This window comes from Rhea pennata, chromosome 1 (assembly GCF_028389875.1).
Source record: "Rhea pennata isolate bPtePen1 chromosome 1, bPtePen1.pri, whole genome shotgun sequence".
Taxonomy (NCBI): Eukaryota; Metazoa; Chordata; class Aves; order Rheiformes; family Rheidae; genus Rhea; species Rhea pennata.
In genome coordinates, this window is record NC_084663.1 from 110,433,711 (window position 1) to 110,452,079 (window position 18,369).

Sequence of the window (18,369 nt, forward strand, 5' to 3'; positions counted from 1 at the left end):
AATATTAATATTTTATTTTCGTTTTAAGAGATGCAATGTTTTCCTTTTAATTTAACTATCAACCTTACTGTGCTAAGTTGATATCAAAGATCTTAATACATCTAAAATTATCATCCTTATTCCAAACAAAGAAGTTAGATTCTCAATAATAAACTAGGTGGTAAAAAGCCTTTTCAGTGGATACATTTTTTTTTCTGTTGTTGAAATCATTTTCAAATGGTAATCACCTCTTTGGAAACCTACTTCCTTCCTTTACCTAGCTGCAAATTTAGGGAAGGTTTTTTTGTTCTTTGCTTTCACACCATACAAACAGAGTGTCAAATCTTACTTATGACAATATGTACCTTCTACCACCATATAAATATACCTATACTAGCATCTTAGCATGCATCTGAGTTATCCTGGTACCATATTATCAAACATGCTGGACAAGAGATATATAGCAAAATCATATAAGCATTTTTTAAAAGAACTTGAAATCTTGCAGAAACTTGCTGTGGATGAATTTTAACTACTCCAGTCTGAAAATTAATGCTACCCTCTGGGGAAACAAAGAAAATTGATTTCAGAAAAAATGTTGGCCTTGCGATTCTTTACCTCTTGCCATTTTTTTCTTTGTTTGATGTTTCTGTATCTTGTTCACAACTTTCCCCGTTTATCAAAGTTACTAATTTATGGTCCACTGATGCACAGTAATTCTTTAATCTTAGAGTTTCTGCTCTTTTTGTCCATAAGAAAAATGAGAATCGAAAATGTGAAGGATTTTCACAAGATAGGACACGAATGGTAATCAAGTCTCTAAGTGCGAAACTTTGAAAAAGGTAAGAAAAGAAAGGTTGGACTGCAGAAAAGTAGGATAAGACTATGACTTTGCTTGTGACTAATATAATTTGAGCTATGTATTTAAAACAATTATTAGATCTGGCTTATATTCAGCTTCCTCGGGTTATCCCAGACTCTCGGTATATATAATAGTGATGTTTTTTGGTTTTTATCTTGCCAGTTTGCCTGTCTCTTTCCCTTAATTTCTTGTCTTCTTTGCAGTGTTATGCTAGACACAGGAGGGAAAGTTTTCCACTTATTCTGATCAGAAAAAATGAATAGAAATATCTGTATCTAGAGGGCCAGAGAGGAAAAGTAAGTTTACATTTCTTCTTCCTGGGTAGAAAGTACTGGCAAAGCAGGAGAAACTTATTTTTTCAGTTATAGCAATTCAAGTCAATAAAAAAATGTTCTCGAAGGGCCAGCACTTTAGTTTTTAACCTTGGATTCTTTGTTCAGTAATGGTTCAATGACCTTCTTTAGCATGAAAGTATAAAATGTTTCTAACAGTGCAAATGTTTGACTTAGCCAGTGTGCTGAGATTTCTGGACACATTTATTACTGTTTTTATAGATTTACCATATTTATCTCTATAGAGATTACACTGGCCTTGTTCCTGTACAGACTTTACTAAAAATGTAATGCCTGTAGGTACAGGCTTGTTCTTGTTTTAAGAAGAGTCAGTTGATACTTCAAATTTCATCAGAAAAGACAAAGGAGAGATGGCATTAAAATTCTGCAAAATAATTTATTCTGCATCATTATCAAAAAATACAAAAACTCTAAATCGTTATACATTTCTTCCCCCCCCCGCTCCCTCTCCTCCAGAAAGTTCACATTATGAACAAACTTGAAAATGCAGCAATGATTTAGCAGTAATGAAAGAACTTCACTATCTCTCATGATAAAGCTTTATAAAGTTTTGCCTCATGCTTCAAAAAGAGGAGGAAGTTTCTCTCTCATGGTTTGACCCAGTCCAACTCCCTGATGTGCATCATATAATGGATGCACTGATAGTCACATAGGCTTGATTTTACACACCTCTGAACTGCAATGCTGCCAGCAGCTGCCTAGATGCCACTGGGGCTACAGTCCTGCCATAAAGTGAGGCACATGTAGGTGTTTTTGTAGCTGCAGCACTTCAGGTAGGTATGTGAGATATACAGTTTTGCTTGAAATAATCATATTATTGGAAGCAGAGGTCAATGCCAAATGGCTAGTTGATCAGTTACTCCTGTTTAGTCTCTTCGAAGGATGGTTATACAGAAGGAAGCTCTGAAAAACTAATGTATTTTAAAAGTACTATTTTTTAGGAAGCCAGGGAAAGAGAAGTGAAGTACAATTTATTTGATTTTTCTGAAATGTTGACTGATAGATAAAACTGAGAGGAATTGAGAGAAACTATGTTGAAAAAGATGAATTTCAAAATCAAAGCAGACTACAGTATTATTTCAATGGTAGCTATACCGTGAGTCACACTGTTGTAAGTCAGTATTTTTTTAACAACTTTCTGAAAAAAATCTTGTGCGTGTCCTTTTTGCTTTGAATTTGTACAGGCTGACTCTACAGTTTAATAAGTAGGAAGAACATTGCTATCTTAGGATTCCATAAAAAATATTGTTCCAAATATATACTTGAATGAATAGTAAAAGTACAAGAAGTATTATAAAACATCATAATCAAGAACACTTTTTTTTTTCATACACTAACTATGTGGAGCAATTCAGATTGCTGCATTTTTACAGCATTCATGGATGTGCATATAATTTATAAATTTAAGACACTGAAACTGTTCATTTCTGATTTTTAACTTCTATCAGCTCTGGAGTGTCATGGTGGTATGTACAGCATAATATCTTTGGACTTCCTGAGGCCTTAGCTGGAAAAATTGTCAAATTAAATGAGGATAGTTTAAAAATCTATCTTTAATAAATACATATGTCTGTCATGCTTTCCTGCTCAGTTTTATAAATCAGACTGTATTTAGCTGTCAGATATTCTCAGCCCAGTTGTCCTAATCTGTCAACTAAAAATTATAGTATCTAGGCTCACATCCTTCTCTGAAAATATTTATTTATTCCAGTGACATATCAAGGACACACAGTCTCCCCCCTCCCATCAGCAACAAAACCATTAACAGCTGGCTCAAGTCCCTACCAGGAGGGCATTGTCAATATATAGGAAGAATTTATAATGGAGAAACATCTCAGCCAAACAAAATAAATGCTAGATAGCATTTTAAAACAGGATTCTGACTAAATGCCAGGTATAGAGCACTCAGGCTTGTCTTACTTGGTTTATAATTGTAATTTTATGCCATTCATCATCCCCATTCCCATTCATCTTTGGATGTGTCTGCACTCCTGTGTTGCAGAGAAATGTAAATGTTGCCTCCAGCAAAGGTCTTTATGCAGTTTCTAGTAATTAACTATTACAGTTCTAATGGTGTCATAGAAACTTCATAAACCATTCCTGAAACTTTAGAGAGGCTAGAAGGAATTACCAAGCGAGGTAAGTAGCAAGCTTATCTTAGTCCCATCAGATCTCCTCAAATTTGGGAGGGTACGTAGAGAATAGGACATCATAGGTTGAGAGATGAAGGGGGGAAAAAGGAGAACTAAGAAATTCTTAAAAAAAAAAAAAAAAAGAATAAAACTTTTTTTTACGTATGCATCAAGAGATTTTAAAGAAGAGCAGACTATCACTTCTAATATTGTTTTAGAAATTTTAGATCGTTCTCTATTTAGAACTACTAAAACTCACTTGAGATTAGTGTTCGGTTTAAGATAGCGAGAAAAAGGGTCTTAATTCCTTGGAATCATCTGTTCAAGCAAGTAAAGAACCAAAATCCTAGCCTACTTTAAACTAGCAAATTGTTCCAGTCAGACTAGTCAGACTTGTTCTTTTGCCTTTCCTCCTTTTCCCCTTTTCCCCTTTCCTTCTTTCTTTTCCCCCTTTCCCTTTTTCCTTTCTCTTTTTCCCTGTAAAAAAGTAAATTCTCAAGTACTTTATTAGGAATGACAGGCTCAGGTTTATTTTGAGTCTTCGATCTTTTATATTCATGTTAGCTAGTTTCTGTGATCTTTAGCACTATTTTGCCTGAAGTGTTTGTCCTTGCAATGTCCTGTAAAATGAGGAAATGTAATTTTCTACCTTTTTGCTGTAGTAAAACTGATTGAAATTTGATTGTTGCCAACAGTCCAAAATAAAGGTAGAAAAAACAATAGATAAAATAGTTGGATTTCGGTTTGATATACTTGAGTAGATAGCTAAGTGTTTTGGACCTTTTATGCTGGTTATACTGAAAGACTCAGGGACAAGTGGGAAGAAGTTGTTCAGTGGCTAGGAGGTGCATGTTTGTTCATGGACCAAATATGGATGGGTACAGCATGGGGGGGGGAGGTCTTTGTTCTCAGGACTTTTTGTAGAAATTTGCCATATCTTGACTTGATCACTGTTTAAATCATGGCCATAGCTCTGCTTTCTAAAAACAATTCTCTCTGAAGGAATTGCTTTCAGAAGAAGGGTGATAAGCCGTCAGTAAGACTGCCTGTTACTTTCATGGCAGAAATGAGTGGAATATTAGTGAATATGTTGTGCATGGGAAAATAGAGTGGAAATAGTTCAGAGGATGAACATTGCCTAACAGTCCTGAGAAAGAGTTAATCACTTTGGAATCCCCTCAAGTGTATGACAATTAATTGAATTTATCACAAATGAAATCTTTTACCGATGGCATTTAACTAGTTTTCTCCTCTGACAAAATGTTTGAGTGAAAATAAACTCCCTATTTGACCTCTGTTAAATTGTTTTGATAATATTATTTCTAATGAGCTTTTAAAGCATTTATATTTGATAGTTGAAGTCAGAAAAATTAATCCTGAAATTAAAGTACTTTGAAAAACAGCACCGTGGAATCATGCAATAAGCCTGGCTTGGATTCTCTAGGATGGGTAACTTTTATACTGATACAGCTGTTTATTTCTTTCCTGAAAGCTCTGGGCTAATTCAAGCATAACCATTCAATTTAAAGCAGGAGCTGATGAGAAGTCCTAGGGACTGTGCTATGCTGTGATGGATGTTCACTGTGATCCCTTCTGCCCTTGAGATCTGTGTATATCTGAACTGTCCACAGAGAACCCACGGAGTCTGGAAACCAGCTAATTAAATAGCTGCAGTGGTGGCAGGTTACTGCATAGCAAGACTGTGGAAGCAAAAATAGAGAGATGTGGAAGAGAAACAGTGCAACAGCTTCAATCGCTGAAGCCAAAAGCACAATTTAAATAAAACTGTCAAGTGACTGATCAGAGAAGGAAACCTGGGATTGCAGTCCAATAAAAACTAGATCAGAAAGCAGAAAGAGAAAGCAAAAACAATTAAGTCTGGACAGATCCCATGTTTGAAAAGGAGCAGACAAGATGCTGTAATAGTTCTCCTTTATCTTAAAATATGTATGGTAGGAAAAAGAAATAAATAACTTAAATTGGATAGGTCTAAAGCTATTTGATCTACTGAGGTGTGTGTGCTCTTTATTTACAATTTTACAAATAAACCAATCAAAAAGTGATCTGAGGAAGAATCCTATGTAGATCCTCCATGAAGCGAGGAGAAAACAATTGACCTGGGGAATTCTACTGTTTTCCTTGGGGTAATAACATGTCTCCTCTGGTTTTAAAAAGTCTAGTTTTTTTGTTATACATTCATAACTTCATGGTAATATCAACAGTTTAAAGTGTTATATACGGATTTACACTCTTGAACTTCTTTCAAAGTGTTTCATATAAGTATTTTTCCCCAAATAGACTTACACTAACACACTTTTATGAAATTAACTTGGTGGTTTGATTTCAGTAATTAGTTACTGGAAATTCACCTTTAACCTTCTGTAGAAGAGGGTGCAGTTTAAAATACACATAGTGAATTAATCATAAGCTTGTTTCTCTGAAAAAAAGCTTTTTTTGAAAGGATTTATTGTGAAAGAAGTTGTATCATACATAATGAGGTGTTATAAAAGCCCTGGATGATTTCAAGTGACTAACCCCACATTAGGCAGTTGGAAATCTGTGCCTGGAGCAGCTAGAATTAAGTACAGAGGGCCTGATCTAAAGTGTGTTGAAGTCAATGACTTTTTTTCCATTGTCTGCAGTGGACATAAGGCTGCTCAGTTTCATAGGATGGAAAAAATTTATTTTATGGAACAAACATGCACAAAGAAACACAATTCATTCCTCAGATACGTGTATTTGCTTCCTGATGGTTTTTAATAGGAAACGTGTGCACTGCGAGGTGAGCACTTTTAATTACCCAGCTTTTTTAAGGGAAGTCACTTTTGCAGAGGAATCAATATTCAACAACATGAGATGATCGACAGAGTGACTGAATCTGGTTGAGCACACTGACAATGTGCCGAGAGACATCAGCTTTCTTTGAAATCAGGATCTCGGTTTTCTGATATTTTTAAGAGTTAAAGCTGACACTTTCTCAAGATCCAGACTTGAATTTATGTGGTACTTTTCTGTATCTGGAAATGAGAGAGTGAAATGTGTTGCTGTATAATAAATGTATGTATTCCTTCAGCTGCTGCTGCAGCATTCTGAACAGAAAAACTGAAAAGTATAGTGGCATAAGGCTTTAGTAATGAGAAAATTCTCTAATAATAAGCTCATGATTGTATTCCAGAAAATCCAATAGCATTTGTGTGTCTTGAGGAACTACTGATTCCTCTTACTTCAAGAACTCTATGGGTCAGATCTCAAAGATTAGTCTCAGTAAGAAGAAATTTTTTTCATCTGATATTAAAGAAAGAACACCAACTTGTCATATTCATGTTTGAGGAAAAATGATTTTAAAAGATTATTTTCTGTATGATGGACAGAGCTCTTGGCTTTCTGTAGACAGTCATCCACAAAGGAAGTGTATTTATCAACCAACTAATTCTCCAATTTTGGTTAATGAAGTATTGGAAAGCTGCTGTTGCATTTATCACTTTGCAGGAATCGTGGTTGTCCAGATGGTTATTTTAAACATACCTATCTGGAACCATGACTTTCATATGTATTTACCTATTTAAAATAATGTTGCATATATTTCTATCTAATGAAAAGTATTGCATGTTATTTAAAATACCTGTATATAAAGACATTTCCATAAGATTAGTGTGTCTACTACACCATTCAAAGTCCACTCTGGATACTCCCACTTTATTTTCAGTGCCTCTGTGATTGCAGTAACTTCTTTTGGAGCCCCATTGGACCTGTACATCCCTTGAGGTATGGCTACCTTCTCACATTATCCGTATTACATGCTTACTGACTCTAGATCTTGTCATCTAGTCATCACCTCACTGGGAGAAATAGAGGAACTCCAGTAAGTTTGGTAGAGATGTCCTTGGTGAGATCTGAGGAAAACTTAATTGACAGCCTCTGTCTTGCCTCAGTCTTGACTGTAACCTATTATTAAAACAGTCAAGAGATTTACCATGTTTTTTTTTCCCAGAAAATGATTTTTGAATGAACATTGAAAAGTCAGCAGCAATTTCAGGCTACTTAATGTTAATTAGAAAGTAAAAAAAGGAGGCAAAAACAGAAGACAATCCTGAATTTGAAATAAAGGTAAAGAAAAATTCCATTTTGCTATTCTTTTTGGTCTGGTATTGCTTTCCTTATAGCATTGAAAAAGCCACATAATGTTTTCTTCTTTTACAACGATTCTTGCAAACTGGAAGGATTTTCTTTTTTAATTCTTCTGGATGGTGTTGGAGAAGGCCAGCAACTTTTGTGCTCCATTTCCTGATCCTGTAAACACTTAAGGATTTTGGTTAGCTTTAAGTAAGAAGGCCTACTGGCCCTCAGAGGGACTACTCAGAGGCTTAAATTTAAGCAGGTGTATAAGTGTTTGTGGAACTAAGGCTTTTATATTTATCAGCTGACACATTTATTGCCCTACGTGGAGTACTACACGAAAATACTTGGTTGCAGTGACTTTTTTCTTTTTGGAAAGACCGCTTTTCAGTCTATCCCCTATCACAGCTCCAAAGAACCATTTTTGGTGGGAAGACATGATAGTAGTACTACAAAAGGGGGACTTTGGGCAGGACTGTACACAGTTGTGATGTGAAAAGGGGCTTGTAGAGTGGAGTGAGTCGTTCTTTGTGTTGGCACTTGTGTTGGCACAGGTGTTACTGGAAGAGCTGCAGCTCCCCCGAGAAATACCCTCTTGCCTGAGCTAAGCAGAGGAAGTCTGACATAGCTTTGATGAGACCAGCTAGAAGTACGAGATGCAGACAGAGGAGATGATGCTGATGACAGAATTATTTTATAGGAGACCTTTTATAAGAGGAAATTTGGGGCTGCAACAAGTTACCCGGCTATAGGTTTCAATAGTAGTTATAGAAATGATGTTTCTGTATACCGCTGACTTGTCTCCAGTCTGGGTCGGGAGGGATCATATCAACCCCACCCTTTGTATAAAGCTAGTTTTTCTGGCTTTATGATGATACAAGGGAGGAGGGAAACTCTTCATCACAGTTTTTACACAGGCTTTGCTCATGTAATATGTAGAAAAATTCCACGTTTCTGCTTAGGAGTCCCCAAACCTTGGGGTGCAGGAGGTGTTTCAAAATTTTTCCTCTCATTAATTAATACCTTAAAAGACACTGTGTTATAATGCTATAAGTAACATGCTTAATAAAAAATCCTGAAATTGATTAAGCTTGCATGTGCAACCCCTTTTATTAGTATCGCACTATTAGTCCACTGAGTACCATTGATGCAGTTTATGAATCTTTTGAATTCTGTTTATAAACTTCTTCCAAGGAAATATGACTTTATGTAGGATATCAGCTATTAAAATGAACGAAGACTTTAAAAGCTCTCATTTATGGAATAATGTGTTGTATTTCTTTTTGGTGAAAGTCTGTAAAATCAGATGGTCTATGAAAAAATGTATGCTAAATAGACTTTTCTTATGATCTGCTGTTTGGTTTTCTGGCATGAAAATTTGTGTTAAATTGTACATTCACCTTGTAAAGTTCATTCTTTCCTAACTACATTATACTACCATTATAAGTGCTCTTGTTAAAATGACACCTTTTTATTATAGGTCTATCTGCTAATACAGCTCTGGTGAGAACTTGTCAACCTTTCCATTAAAAATATAAATCCCCATTTTCAAAGACTTAAAAATCTGCTATAAATATTCATTCCAGGCTAACAATTGGCCTATAACATCTCATCTAAACAAAAAAAGCTGTTTATTATATAGTTTCTTTAGACATTAGAAAATATTTTAGATCAGCACAAGTAGAAATTGTTACTTATTGATTTTCTTAGAACTTGAGAAGCTGGAAGAGAAAGAACATGCTCGGCTGGATAGTGCTTCCTGCTAGTGGAGAGTTGCTCCTCTATGCCTAGCCTGGTTCCTCTGAGGCTAGTTCAATTTTTTTTTTTTTTTCTGTTTGATTTGGGTTCTTGGGATTTTTTTTCTGCCATTGGGTTTCCAGTGCACTCTTGTGAAATCACTTTAGTGTTATACTCCACAAATTATTTCTGATGCCTTGTCAGTTGCTCAAGGAACTTCCTAAGTCCCTTCTGGTATAAAAACTGCTCCCATCATCTTCTCAAATATTTGAGTCCCAGAAAGTTTATAGAAAGAAAGTGTGTAAGGTCTTTACCATTACTTTACTAGTATAGGTTGAGATAGGAGAATCTTGACAACAGACTCGTAAGAAAGCAGAGCTTCAGTTAGACTTTAATATCCAGACTTTTCCTATCTTACCACGTTCTTTCAGCTACATCCAGTGCTGAGATTTGAACATCTTTCTGAAAATAGATAGAGCTGTTTCAAATTTTACTCTGTGGACACTGCTGTTAAGAAGCTTCTGGCACAGCATTTCTGAAACAATATTTGAGGTTGCTGTTTCGTGATCATCTTAAACTGTTCTGGGTAGGGGCTCTTGCTCAAAGGAGTTGTCTCACTTTATTCCTTCTGTCCCCGGCAGTTTCTGCTCTCTTCTTTGTGTTTGTGTGGTCAGTCAGCCAGACGGAGAAGCTGTTCTCATTGGGAAAAAGTAAAATACACACATGCAGGGGTTAGTTCTGGGCTGGACAAGCTTATTGCCTGCCTCATAGGGTGGCCCACAGAGGTGGTGATCCTCAGGGCACGAGGAAGGTCAGACTGAGCTGCTCACTAACAACTCTGTCTCATCTTAGCTTAAAATCAACTGTGAATCTGCAGTTGGAAATACTTAAATGACCTCTTGAAGACCTCTCAGAGAGGGACCATCATCCATTCCAGAGTGCCTGAAAGGATTTTCCCAATCTTTTGCTGCCCTGTCTTACCTTCAGGCAAACAGTCGTGCTCTATTGTAAACAAAGCCTCCAGGTGGCCTTCATCTTTAGGCCTATATTGACCATAAAGAAATTAGTTTAGTCTAGGGACAACAAAGGAATAATGACAATCATGCAGTCTGCATTTGACAGCACTGAACACAGCCTTGTTTGGCCAAAAATCTGGATATATGTCCATACAGGTAGGAAACAGCAGGTATTCTTGGCCACTCATAGCTTGGAAATGCTAGGGAGACCAAAAGCTTTAAATTGCAAACCATATTAAAAGTAAGTGGGCACATAGGCTTTGTCACTTTTTAGTCATGATTTGCAGGACTTGGCAGTTGCAAATGGGTCCTTAAAATACTTCATACTACTAGAAAGACACTGTATGGAAGGTTTTTGTGGTTAGTAGGAAAGCAGAATTTGCTCTAGCAGGAAGTATTTTATTATTCTCACAGCTTTATTTTGAAGGGTTTCAGGGATTATAAAGTGAACAGCAATATGAAACAAGAAAAGCCCCTTGGCCTTCCGACAATTAACTGTGAAATTTTTGACACCTCAGAGGCCTCCTTTCTTTCTGTGTCTACAGAGTTGGTCTCTCAAGTTTTCCATGTTGGCCTTTAGTCACCAGGCCTCCTTCATTTACCTGCACATCCTGAGAGACTGGAAGGAAGCTGATACTAGGGGAAGACTTCTGCTAGCTGGAACGAATATTTATAACCTCTGAAATATGTTGCTTCGTCCTCCTCAGCTGCTTTTTGAGATCTCTGTGTTTCTCTTCCTCCCCTAACGCTTTGTGCACTTCTGCCCTCTGCCTTTGCACTTACTCCCAGTGTTTTCATGCCTTCGTTTTTCTTTTATGCATTCCCAGCTTCTTTGTCAGGTGTCCAACTCCACCGTGTCTTCTTTGGTAGTAACTAGGAAGTGCTTCTTGCTGTTGCTGTCAAGGGAAAAAAAGGATGACAGTAGTTAATTCAGAAATGACTGCTATAAAAGTTTTTGGGCCTTGAGTATGTGAGTGTGGAAAAAATTGCTGAGAAGATAGAGATTATGAAAAATGAACCTGGAACATTTGAAAGATCTGGGATTTGTTTCCCTCCCCCCCCTTTCCTTTTTCAGTTATTGGTAAAAGTTATATGGAAAAATAGAAGAAATAAAGAGGATTTGCTCTGATCTTGAAAAACTGTAGGAAATTGTTAACTAAAAAAAGTTTTTTTCTCTGACATTGTCATTTTGTTCAATGGTAAATTGTGTTTAGTATGAAAAAAATGCCCAGAAAAGCTTAATCAAGGCAAATCATTTTTACGTTTCAATCTTTGCTTGTCAATGCACCTTTAAGATCAGTCAAGCCCATGTGGGGTTGTGTTACGTACGGTTATTATGTGGAGTTTATCATGGAGTAAGTGAGACAGGGAGTTATTCACGGGACTACCTTGTTTAAGCCATTTCTTCTCTTAAAGAAACCAAACCAAAATATTCCCGCAAGTATTGAATGCAACTCTGCTGCTTTGATTTCAGAAAAAGACCACCTGTGTTAAGCAATGATTTATTTTCTTCTGTTGGTCCCTTGCATGACTATTGATGGTAGATTTTCCTGTATTTCCTATGGTAGAAGCAGTATGTTACGAGATATTTTAATTATATATAATGTATGTATATGAAAATGTGATATATGGTAAAGTGATGGATAACAAATAAAACCATAATGATATGCATATTGCATATATCAAAAAACAGAAATATGGAAGATTTTCATAAGTGTATGAAGGAGAGAAAATATATGTATGAAGAGAGAGAAATATTGTAAGGGATGGGAACATATATGAAAATGTGTAGAAGCTTTAATAGTATGTTGAAAAAATTTTTCTGATAACTGCTTGGAAAATATCCCCCAAAAGTTATGGTACATAAATAAAACAATTTGTAAGTTTTTTTTCTTATTCTTCTTAATACAATTAATTTCTGATCATTTTAAAAACATGTTTTAGAACCCTATTTCATACAAATTAAACCTAATTCATGTTGTCTGTTCACACTATTGAAATTCAGTTGATTTTGTAATGATTCTAACAAAGTGCATAAATACGTTTTTCTGGATTTATAAATATATATGAAATGTGTAATACACATGTTTAGGGAGCAAAAGACACATTTCATACAGGTTTTTACCAGTCCATCTTGTGACTGGGACAATGCTTACATGCAGGGAAATTCCTGTTTGAAATATGCCTGTGGAATAACTACAGGATCATATCTACATCTGTACACGTCTTGGTTATGGGAATTATTTCTAGAAATGATACCAATGCTTCTTTGTTATTGTAGAAACCTCAAAGGAAGTTTGCTGATGAAATTTCTTTGTGCTAACCTGTGTGTTTTATCACTCAGTTTTAAAGTGTCTTTTTAAAATGATTACTTAAAATTTCTGTTTTATTTTCACATAAATTAAAAAATGGACCTTTTCTGCTGAGAGATCTAAGGTGATTTTTCTCTGCAGTGCTTTAGGTTGGAAACTCTTCTAAGCATGAATTTTGACATTCTCTTTAGTGTTTAATGCTGGCCGTACATTAGCATTTGCTCTGATTCCTTACATTTCTAGGAATGTCTTCAACGCTGGCATTTTGCTTTGCACTGCCGTATGAAATTACATGTTAAAATGGCAGAGAATTTCCTTCTGTTTTGCTTGATTTTTTCATTTTTTATAAGAGATTCTTCTCTATGATGAATAGAAAAATTGTCCTGGCAACTTTTCAGAGCCTGAGGGGCATATCTCATTTGATACTCATTTACATAACTGTATTCATGCTTTTCTGTTTAACTCTCTTAGATTATGACAGTTAGAAGAGTAAAATATGCTAGCAAACAAAACAGTTAAGTTTGGATCTATTTTGTTTTTCTCTCTCTTTTTGTTTCTCCCTTGGTTTTCTCTTTCTTTGTATCTCCCATGTTTCTCCTTTCAAGTTATGTCACCCTTCCTTCCTTCCTGCAGCAAGAATATGCAACTTCAAAGAGCTCTTTATAGAAAAGAAACTCTATATTAAAGTTTAGGAGCTTGGCCTCACAGTTACCTGATATTAGCATACAAATGGCACTATTTGCAGGGCTTCATATAGAAATAAAGATCCTTATGTCAGTTTTCAGTACTTCAGAAAGATATATTTCCTTTTTCCATGCTTCATTTCTCAGGCAGCTCCCCGAGAGCTGCTAAAATTGCAGTTTTAGCACCCTTCGTTTTCTAATCTTATGGAATTTATTATAGAAGTTTGTTTCCTTCCAGGACTGTCAACCTTTCTTGCAACCTGGTGTTTCTGCTAAGAAATGTAGACTGTAAAGGGATCCTCAGGAGTGGTGCCCACAAAACCTAACTTTGGCCAGAAAGACCAATCTTCCTAATTTCCTACTCTCACCAGTGGAGGGAGAGTAAGAAAATCCTCCACAGAGAGATTTGCAGCTCCTAATATTCAAATCCACGGTTATCCTTTGGAGGACCTGTCTATGCTGTCTACATAGGGAAGCCCCAAATGTGAATCACCCTTTGTCATGCATAAAGACAAAGACATCAAAGGTCCTCAAAACATGTTAAAAACAAGATAATTTTCAAAGTATAGATATCTTACTGAAATGATCTTATGGACTTTTTTTTTTCCCGCGTTTATTTTTCAAGTGAAGCATAATTACTGCTATCAAAAAGTGTTGGTTTTTTTCCTGTTTCACCAGAAGTTATAGGAAATTATATTCCACCTTTATGTTCTAAACTAAGAAATAACTGAAGATAATTTAACCATGGTGAGTCTTATCTATTTGCAAACAAAAGAAAACGTTTTCTAATTACCAAGGTCAAGAGTCTTAAGTGTAGGTGTCCCAAGTGATGTAGTTTTTAGAGAGGTGGCCACAAGAGTTTTATGATCATAATCAAATTCCCACAATCCTGGCAAATGCACAGCACCTTTAAAAGTCTGGTTGGTTAGAAGAATAGGTGCATAAATACACACCCAAATAGAAATATTTTAGGCTTCTAAATGTAAAAAGGAGGATATATTTATTTCAAATTTAATTTAAAGACATCCTACCTTGATTTTTTTTATAGTCATATATTTGATCTGGAAGGATTATTAAATTCTCCACTTAACCATGTTATGACAACATGAATAATAATGTCTCCAGCTTTTGTGTCTAGCTCACAGTGGGTAAGTATGGTCGTGAACCTTATTTCAGATGTCCTAAAAATAAAGGGCTAAAATTCTAGAGTTAAGTACTAGAGCCACCATCCAATGCTTCTGTTCCTGGGGACTGTGAGAAGGGGCTATCTAAAGGTTTTATGTCACCATATTTTCATGCAAAATAGAAAGGGCAATCTGTAGCTACAAAGGCTTCTGCAACTTTCGGTTGCATTGTATATTCAGGTTGGTGGAAGAATCTGACCTACTGTATTTATTCAATAAGGTGTCTCATTGACAGCAGATCATCCAGGATTTCAGGCTGCTAGGAGAACTCCAAGACTTCCTTCAACATGGGGACACTTTTGTCCTTAGTACAGTCCTCTGAGTCCTAAGGACACCTCTTATTTTTGATTTCAAGAACACTTATCTACATTTTCATGTACCCTCTGACTATGAAATATACTGCCCTTTGCCATAAGCCTGAGACATTCTCTAGCCTTCTGTCCTAGCTTTTCCATAGTGCCTGAGGCTTTATAAATACCTTGATAATTCTCCTTTTCCAGGAGGGAAATCATGTATATTCTTATTAAAGTATAATATTCTAATGGAGAAGTGAATCCAGAAGTAGACAGGTGGGAGAGAAAAGGAAAAATTCTGCAGATAAGGCTGGAACACAGCAAAGGGGATGATGCCCTGGGTGTGAAGGCGCAGAGACAGTGTACTTGGCACATTACATTTTCTATTAAAAGTATTATTAATATTTATTGCCTTAGAAAATTTTTAATATGTGTTTTAGAACATTTTTAACCTTACAGAATAGCGGTAATATTGGAAACACTACAATTTGTTGTTTGCCACTTTCCCCAACTATCAATTACTCTAGTGGCATTATTCAGCAGACAGATCTTGACAAATTTGCCTTGCAGTGGATTGGTGAGCCAAATCCTCTTTTCTAGCTGCCTTGCCAGTGCACAATACATTGATTCTTTGTGTCCTTATTAAAAATGACAGCAACAATTCTATGTATTTATTATTTTAAAGAAAATGCTGAAAATGGATATTGGATTTTTAATTTCTTGAATAATTTGTATGTTTTATTAAATCTTTTGGCATTTATGGCTTTTGAAATATAGGAACAGAAAATAATTATACTTTTGAAAAGCATAACTGAAAGCTGTATGTGTTTTTTTGTGTTTTTTTTTCCCCCCACAGGGGTAGGGGTATTCAAACTGCGTATGTTGGAACACGATACATATTTAAAAGGTTACACTATATGGGAGAACCAGCACTTTTTAATGGAATTAGTAAGAGCAACTGACTTAGTGTTCTTGTATTAGTTTTTAATATTTGTAATTACATAATAGAGGTATTTTAACATGGCTTGTCCTTACTAGAAATTAATGAAGTCTGCCCGTTTTTCTTAAGATATGTCCATCATCTTGGTAGCTCTATGCTTTGGTAATACTGTAATATAAAAATAATATAAGTATAATGTCAACCCATATAATAAGGTATACAAAGTACGATGTGAAACACACAGTGGGAATGGTTTATAAATTCTTATGAAGAGGAGATGGCTTGGCGATAAAAGGGCGGGATTAACAGTTAATTGAGTGAAGTTTTTTCCCTTATTTGGGAATAATTGTATTTTTTTCCAAACCAAAGGGATTATAAAGACGGTGAATCTCTAGACTGCTTGTTAGAATGCTTATGGTAGTAATAGAGGATTGAACTTATATTTTGTAGCTTTTTAATTCAAACATATAACATTTCTGAAATTTGGTTAATAAGGGTAGTATTCATGCAAAAGTATAAAAGAACAAAGTTAAAGAGCTGATGTTTATTTGGTTTATCATTATTGTTGTTCCTCTCTAACAGTAACCAGAGAGTAAATTAAAACGACTGTAATTTTTTGAGCCTAAGTAAATCCTTAAGCACTTGTTTTGAGAGATATAAAACTTCACTCCCATTTCTGTCAAGCTTTTAGTATGTACTTCCTCAGCAGAGGAAGAGAGTAAATGGTCAGTTAGTGTGACGGCATGATGTTGCTTTTTTAACAGATCTTTTTACAGATGCAAGAAGTTTGTATAAAAAAAAATCATTTCTTTTATGGAATATGACTTTGACTTCCTATACCAATTTTGATGTTTGGACCTTTATTCAGCTTTATTCCTGTTGTAAGTGATAGCAGCTTCTCCTAACTGCCTTTGCAAACTCCTGTTTATTTAAATTTGTCAGGCATATCCTTCATGGTGAATTCACCAGGTGAATCAGATGTGACAGTGCCAGGGTAAGTATGGCATAAAATTGCAGTAACTTGGAGCTGGCATTAATCAGGTGTGTGAGCTGAGAGTGTTAATATCAGTGGTAGTTATTTGTGTGGATGAGAGAGAATATATTTGAAACCTAGACCTTAGGAAAATTATTTTTAAAACTGTAAATGCAGACCAATTCAGCAATTGTGCAGAATGCCTCCTTAGACTGAGGAGCAATGAGAGAAAAGAGGAGTTAAGAAACAGAAAATGAGGTTGCTTGAAGGTTTAATTTAGATGATTTCTAAAGTGGCAGGAAGATGATGAGCAAGTAGAGGAAATAGCCATCTGTCGCCTATAATCTATGAGGTTTCTCTCTCTCTGGGTCTATTCCTTAGCTAATGCAAATCAGCCTAGCTCATTTGAAGTTGATGAAATTATAGCAATGGGATTTAGTTCTGGACCTTTTTGAAAAATGTGTTTGCTGATAGGTTTTATTCATTGGGAAATTTTTTCAAATTCAGAGCCAAGAAGAAGAGACGGCTGTAGCAGAACATCCAACTGATTGAGTCACTCACCTGGGCTGGGGCAGACAGGCTCGAGGCCATGTCTCCCTCTGATTTATCAAAGTGGAGAACTTCCAAGCATTGTATGGAGCACCCTGGTCAGCCAAGCTATTGAGTTTTTGGTGTGGGGCACTCTTTCCACTGAAGCGATTTTATTTCATTTCAGTACATAAGACCAAAAAAAGAGAAACATTTTTGAAGTGCTTCAGAAAACATAGTTACCTTCTGACCAGCCTTAGCATCAACAAAACCACTTCCTGGATGATGTATAGATCCAGATTTATAGAGAGTGTCTGTGTCTTCATCTGTATCTTTTTACTTTGTACCCTAGATTTGATTGTTCCAACAATTTTTTCACTCTATGTCTTTAACTTGTCATATGTGTCTTTAATAAAAGAATATTAAAGGAGATTGATTTGCCACGATCCTATTGGACATTGCACTATGTTTTTTCCAAGTCTGTAAAAAGGATCAGGGAATTCCTCTATGCCTAAATTATTTATCTGAACACAAAGAGAATATGATGGCAATGTAATCTTTTATTAATAAACCTCTTAGATATTAGCCTTGTTGCAGATGAATTCTGTTAGAGAGGAAAGGCCTGTGACAGCCCTGGAATGGTAGGTACCAGATCGGTTCTAGGAGATGTAACATTCAGCGTTACTGATGTTTTCCAATGCAACATACGAGTGAGGACAGGACCTTCAAAGACATCACCTATTAGATTTTTTTTCTTTGAAATGTTTTCAGATGAAACTACTTGGTATGCAGTGGGGGATTTTGCATAGTGCAAAGAACTAAAAAATGCAACTCAGTCCTCTCTCATATTTCTAAATATTCTCCATTTTGAAATGTTCCATACTTTTTGAATCCTTGTCTTGAAAAGGAGTAAGACAATGCTGTTCATCTCAGTTTTAAATGTTCATAGTGAAGCAATTTAGATGATCTTTAAACATAGTTCTTGAGACGAAGATTAGATTACTGTAAGTAATAATTATGTCAGTTAATCTCCTATTATATTGTCTCCTATTAAGACATGTTCTTAATTACAGGTAAGGCTATGATCTAGATTTGATAAGATTAATTTCCAAAATCATCCTTTTTTCCCCCACATACAAATAAATCATCAATAGTTAGATTATATTTTAAAGTCAGTCTGAGCAAGAAATCTAACAATTTCTAATTTAAGAGAAAAATTATTTCTAGTATTTTATATCTTTTTTGATTATTTGGACCACAA

The 18,369-nt window shown here is 35.6% G+C and overlaps 1 long non-coding RNA gene across 21 annotated transcripts in view; it reads left to right on the forward strand.

Moving 5' to 3' along the window:
- LOC134152437 (uncharacterized) overlaps nucleotides 1–17,538 on the forward strand; it is a 377,211-nt gene extending 359,673 nt beyond the window's left edge. For all 21 annotated transcript variants that reach the window (XR_009961013.1, XR_009961014.1, XR_009961019.1 and 18 more), the window contains 2 exons: nucleotides 16,550–16,601; nucleotides 17,088–17,538. This is a non-coding gene — a long non-coding RNA (uncharacterized LOC134152437). The remainder of the gene's footprint in view (nucleotides 1–16,549; nucleotides 16,602–17,087) is intronic.
- The last annotated feature ends 831 nt before the right edge of the window (nucleotides 17,539–18,369 follow it).